Here is a 6179-nt window from a genome sequence, read left to right on the forward strand (position 1 = left end):
TTTTTATTTGCATTTCCCTAATGATTAGTGAGGTTGAACATTTTTTCATATGCCTGTTGGCCATCTGTATGTCCTCTTTAGAGAAATGCCTCTTCATGTCCTCCGCCCATTTTTTAATTGGGTTGTTTTTTTCTTTTTGTGTTGCGTTTCATGAGTGTTTTATGAATTTTGGATATTAACCCCTCATCAGATAGATCATTAGGAAATATCTTCTCCCATTCAGTAGGCTGCCTTTTTGTTTTATTGATGATTTCCTTTGCTGCGAAAAAACTTTTAAGTTTGATGTAATACCAAATGTTTATTTTTTTCTTTTATTTCCCTTGTCTGAAGGGATATATCAGTAAAAATATTACTCAGGGTAATGTCTGCAAATTTACTCCCTATGTTTTCTTCTAGGAGTTTTATGGTTTAAGGTCTTACATTTAAATCTTTAATCCATTTTCAATTTGTTCTCGTATAAGGTGTAAGTAAGTGGTCCAGTTTCATTTTTTTGCACATGTCAGTCCAATTTTCTGGCACCATTTATTAAATAGACTATCTTTACTCCAATGTAAACTCTTTCTTCCATTGTCATAGATTAATTGACCGTATATGGATGGGTTTATTTCTGGGCTCTCTATTCTGTTCCATTGGTCTTTGTGTCTGTTTTTATGCCACTACCATAATGTTTTGGTTACTGTAGCCTTGTAGTATGATTTGATGTCGGGTAGCGTGATACCTCCCTCTTTGTTCTTATTCCTCAAGATTGCTTTGGCTATTCAGGGTCTTTTATGGTTCCATATAAATTTTAGGATTATATGTTCTATTTCTGAGAAAAATATTCTTGGTAGTTTGATACGAATTGCATTCAGTCTATATATTGCCTTAGGTAGTAGTGACATTTTAACTATATTAATTCTTCCTATCCATGAACATGGTATATATTTCCATTTATTTGTATCTTCTTCGATTTCTCTCTTGAATGTCTTATAATTTTCTGAGTACAGGTCTTTTACTTCCTTGGTTAAATTTATTACTAGGTATTTCATTGTTTTTGAAGTAATTGTAAATGGGATTGATTACCTGATTTCTTCTTCTGATAGCTTATTATTAGTGTATACATATGCAACTGATTTCTGAATGTTAATTTTGTATCCTGATACCTTATTAAATTCATTTATCAGGTCTAACAATTTTTTGGTGGAGTCTTTGGGATACTCTATATATAGTATCATGTCATTTGCATATAATGACAATTTTACTTCCTCCTTTCCAATTTGGATGCTTTCATTTCACTTTCTTGTCTGATTGCTGTGGCTAGAACTTTCAGAACTATGTTGAATAGAAGTGACAGTGGAGGCCAGCCGAGTGGCGCGTTGGTTAAGAGCTGGCTTGGGACGCCAGAGGGCCCTGGTTCGGATCCCACATATGAGGACCTGTGACACTGCCCTCTACTGCAAAGATGCTGAACAACAGCTCAACCTGGAGCTGGGCTGCCGTGAGTGGCTAGCGACGGCATAGGCTGCAGCTCCTTCTGCAGTGGGTTGCCATGGGCTACCATGTATAGCCAGCAGCCAGCATGAGCGGCCAGCAGCCACAGTGAGCGGCCGTCCAGAAACCAGCGACTGATCTGCCTCACCCGGGAAGAGCGCAATGATGGTGCCAACTTGGGCCAGTGAAGCAACNGAGTCGCCGGCGAGGGCGTAGGCTGCAGCCCCTGTGGCAGTGGGTTGCCATGGGCTACCGTATGTAGCCAGCAGCCAGCGTGAGCGGCCAGCAGCCGCCATGAGCATTGTTCAGCATCTTAGCTGTGGAGGGCAGTGTCACTGGCCCTCACATGTGGGATCCGAACCGGGGCCCTCTGGCGTCCCAAGACAGTTCTTAACCATCGCGCCACTCGGCCGGCCCAAATGGAAGACTTTCTGAAATAGTATAGGGAATAGTCAATGAATTGTAATAGATATATACGATGTCAGAGGGGCAATGGATTGGGGGAGGGAGCTATCACTTTGTGAGGGGTGAAATGTCTATTACATTGATTTGTACACCTGAAACTAATAATAATAATAATAAAAGAATAAATAATAAAAAAATAGTCTAAATCTTCACATTCCTGTTTTGTAAAAAAAATCCATAGTGCTCCTTTGCTTTCTAAAGAGTCTTTTTTTGAAAGATTCTTGGATTTCTACATTAGGTGTGTGCCTGGATCCTGCGGCTGCAGGTGGCTGACTGCTGTTGTAATCACTGAGCCGTATTCAGTTCTCCCGAATCAAAAGCTCCTGTATGATAGGTGGGTTCACGAATAGGTGGTCCATTTCATGTCAGTGCCCAACAGAGCAGCTCAGGCTCTGATGCACTGGTGATAAAGACTTAACTAGGACTTTTCCTCTTCAAATTATATCATAGGCAAATGCCTTGCTGTGATGATCCCTTTCACCCCTATCACCTTCTTTGGTATAATACTTGCCCCCTTCCATAATAATACATTTATCCCATTAAGTAAAATTTGGTAAAAGCAGCTTTCTGGTAGCATGACTATTTAGATGTATCTCCTTAATCCTTATGAGCATAAGGTCAGACAATTGATATGAAAGTGTGTGTGTGTGAGTCTCCAGGCTTGAGAAGAGTAAAAGGTCCTTTACATTCTTATATTAGATTTGGTACAAGAAGAAAATAGTAAGTAGATTGTTACAAAATTAACCATGGGTTATGCTTCTAAAGATATGAAATAAGTCAAAATTTCCACTCTTCCCTGAAGTCGCAATGAAATTTTTCTCTGATGAAAGGCCAGTAAAACTGCCCAGCTTCGTTTCTACTATCCTGGGAGCTAACTGGTTACATTAGTTTACATTGATGTTCAAAGTCTATTCTATGTGCAACATGAATTAAATTGAGTTCTGCATCATACTGAAGCTAAACATGGGAATTGCAGTGTTCCACTTCCAACAGTGTGTACTTGCTGCTTTCTTCTTCACTCACTAAATTTTCAAAATAAAAATGGATGGTTGTAACTATGAAAAAGATGTTTGTGAAAAGTGCACTAAAGCAGGGATCAGGAGACTAATACTCTGATCCTGGCTTTCCTGCTAACTAGATGAATAATTTAAGGCAATCCACTTTGGCTTCATGGGGCCCCATGTTACCTTTGGAAAATAAGAGAGTTAGAGTCTTTTTATTCCCTATTACCTCTAAATATCTGTGATGTATTGTTTTAAGACTACCTTTAGCAGACAGTGACATTTATTATGAGGTACTATTTTTCAACTTCTTTAGAAAAATGTTTTCGATTTATTTACAGAATTATAGCAGCCATTTTGAAGTCCTCTGTTCTTTTTTGTCATCTTGAAAAACAAATCAGCACTGAAGTATGATAATATCTATATTTTCTTTTAACTTACAACTCTTTAGCAGTACAGTAATAAATGAGCTGACAGAATTTATTGACAAAAGAGGAGAAGTTCATTGTTTGTATGAGTTAATCTTCTTTCCTGTGATGCATTAATGTCCTTCAATAAAGATCATCCAGTTTTGTTCCTACACTTCAGGAGACAAGTTTAGAATGTGCTTCAGACAATAAAGCTTATGTTTAATGAGTTAGAACCAGCGGAATCTATAGAACAACCCAGAAGGACATATTTTTTTTAAAAAAGAAAAGGAAATCCCTGTTCTAAAGGAAGGGAGCTGTGGTCGAGACACCAGTTACTCAATGTGAAAATGCAAAAGAGTCACTTAACTTTTTCTTTCTTTTTAAAAAACTATTTATTAAAAATGTAGCTAACTTACAATATTATGTTAGTTTCAGGGGTACACCATAGTTATTCAATGTTTATATACCTAAAGAAGTGATCACCATGATAAGTCCAACAACCATCTGACACCATACCATGCTATCACAATATTGTACACCCTATGCTGTATGTCACATCCCCATGACTTACTTGTTTTATACCTGGAAATTTGTACCTCTTATTTCCCTTCACCTTTCCCCACCTTTTTAAATTTTTCAATTACAATTGACATTCACTATTATTTTATGTTAATTTCAGCTGCACAGCATAGTGGTTAGACATATATATATATATATATTTATTTATTTATTTATTTATTTATTTATATATATATATATATATATAATTTAAGAAGTGATCCTCCTGACTAGTCTAGTACCCACCTAGCACTAGACATAGTTATTACCATATTATTGACTATATTCCCTATGCTTTACATCCCCATGACTATCTTGTAACTACCAATCTGTATTTCTTAATCCCTTCACCTTTTTCACCCTGCCCTCAACACCCTCCAATCTATCACCCCCAAATACCTAGTACCCATCTGACAGCATACATAGTTATTACAATATTAATGACAATATTCCTTATGCTGTACCCTACATACTATATTGATAATTAATCTATATCGATAGCTGTGCACAGAGTGAGTTCTATTTTGGGGTTCGATACGCAAGACACACCACCACAAGTCGCTTGGGGTAGATAAGAGGTTTATTGTTAACAGAGAAAGAGCTAAGGGAAATAGAAAGTAAATAGTCGCAAGGGAAATAGAAAAATTGTTACATCATACCATCAGGGCCCCTTTATCCAATTCAGCACCAGAATCAGAGTATCACAGGCAGTTCAGCACCGGAATCTGAGCATCACTAGCAGTTCAGCACTGGAATCAGAGCATCACGGGCAGTTCAGCACCAGAATCTGAGCACCACGGGCAGTTCAGCACCAGAATCTGAGCATCACGGGCATTTCTCAGAGTAATGACACAGCGGAATCTGTTGAGCAAGAGCTGCTGCTCATCCCTGCCTCCTGGGGCTTCTTAAGGGTTTTCTAACAAAGGCGACTTCAAGCCAAATGGCGTATGCATAAGCAATATACGGGACCAGCCCTGGATCTGGCCAGGAGCCGGGCCCAGCCCGTGGCACTGATTAGGACTAGTCCTTGGAGCTCAGCCCAGTCTCGAAGACCTTGGGCGAGCTCCACATTGCGTTCCTTACATCCCTGGAGGGTAGCCAATCCTCCAGAGAGTAAGTGCATCCCTAAGCCATGAATCCAATCATGTGACCCCAGGCAGGCCTTTTTCCTTCTAAATTCTCATACACAAACTCATGACTATTTTCCAACAACCAATTTGTACGTCTTAATGCCTTCCCCTTTTTCACCCACAATCCCAACCCCCTCCAACCTGGCAACCATCAAAATGTTCTCTGTATCTATGAGTCTGTTTCTGTTTTGTTTCATTTGTTTAGTTTCTTCTTCAGATTTCAGATATAAGTAAAATCACATTGCATCTGCCTTTCCCTTCTGCGGATGAGCAATATTCCATTGTATTTATGTATCTACTCTTTATCCATTCTTCCATTGATGGACACCCAGGCTGCCTCTACATCTTGGCCATTGTAAACAATGCTGCAATGAACTTATGGATGCACACATCCCCTCGAGGTAGCATTTTGGGTTTCTTTGGAATAATACCAAGATGTGGAATTGTTGGGTCCTTCATTGTCTCTTCTTATAGCCTTTGTTTTAAAGTCTATTTTGTCTCATATAATATTGCTACCCCAGCTTTTGTTGCTTTTGTTTGTTTGTTTGTTTTTCAAAGGTCATTTATTTATATAAAGAACAAAGATCAATCAATGATATATTGCCCGCCCTGATCGATAACCTTTAGCCATCTTTCAGTGAGCTCCATAAATACTCGTTCACAAAAGGACCTGTCTTTACTCGCGAAAAACAGAACAAGGTGCTGACCTACAGCCTCATCTGAATTGAACATTACACCATGCAAGGAGTTTTGAAGAGAGTGAAACAAGTGGAAGTCTGATGGCGCAAGGTCAAGCGAGCAAGCTGGGTGTGGCATCACATCCCATCCAAGCTCCAATAATTTTTTTTTCTGCCTCTATTTTTTTATTGTGAAATAAACATTATTTTAAATTAGTTTCAGCTGTACAACACAGTGCAATAGTTATACTTTTTACCCCTCAAAGTGACAACCCCCCTCCCCGAATCCACCGCCCCACTTCCCCCCTATATGGTACATATCTATTACAATTCCCTTAACTCCACTCCCACACTTCACTCCACGTCCCGTCACTATATATATATATATATATACATATATATATATTCACTTATAGTTGACATACAATATTATACAACATCAGCTTCAGGTGTACAGTGCAGTGATCA

Source organism: Hipposideros armiger, unplaced genomic scaffold, assembly GCF_001890085.2.
Source record: "Hipposideros armiger isolate ML-2016 unplaced genomic scaffold, ASM189008v1 scaffold_56, whole genome shotgun sequence".
Lineage (NCBI taxonomy): Eukaryota > Metazoa > Chordata > Mammalia > Chiroptera > Hipposideridae > Hipposideros > Hipposideros armiger.